Source organism: Mandrillus leucophaeus, unplaced genomic scaffold (genome assembly GCF_000951045.1).
Source record: "Mandrillus leucophaeus isolate KB7577 unplaced genomic scaffold, Mleu.le_1.0 Scaffold440, whole genome shotgun sequence".
In the NCBI taxonomy this organism is placed as follows: Eukaryota; Metazoa; Chordata; class Mammalia; order Primates; family Cercopithecidae; genus Mandrillus; species Mandrillus leucophaeus.
Genome location: NW_012104699.1, coordinates 6,193 through 6,440, shown reverse-complemented (window position 1 = coordinate 6,440; position 248 = coordinate 6,193).

Sequence of the window (248 nt, the reverse complement as noted above, 5' to 3'; positions counted from 1 at the left end):
GGAGCCCTCGCTGGGCAGCTCCGCGCCCGCCCCCCAAGTCTTTCCCAGATTGTGCAGGGACCACGGAAGGGTCATGGGGAGAATCCCGCCTTGTCTGTTTGGTTTGAGTGGGAGGAGCTGCAGTCTGTAGGGTCCGCAGTCCCTTCTTTATTCCCAAAGGTGGTTTCCCCCTGAGTCTTCCAAAGATGTTGGAAGCAGAGTCTCAAATCCACTACCCTGTCCCCCAGCCTAGCTCCTCCCACGGCGGG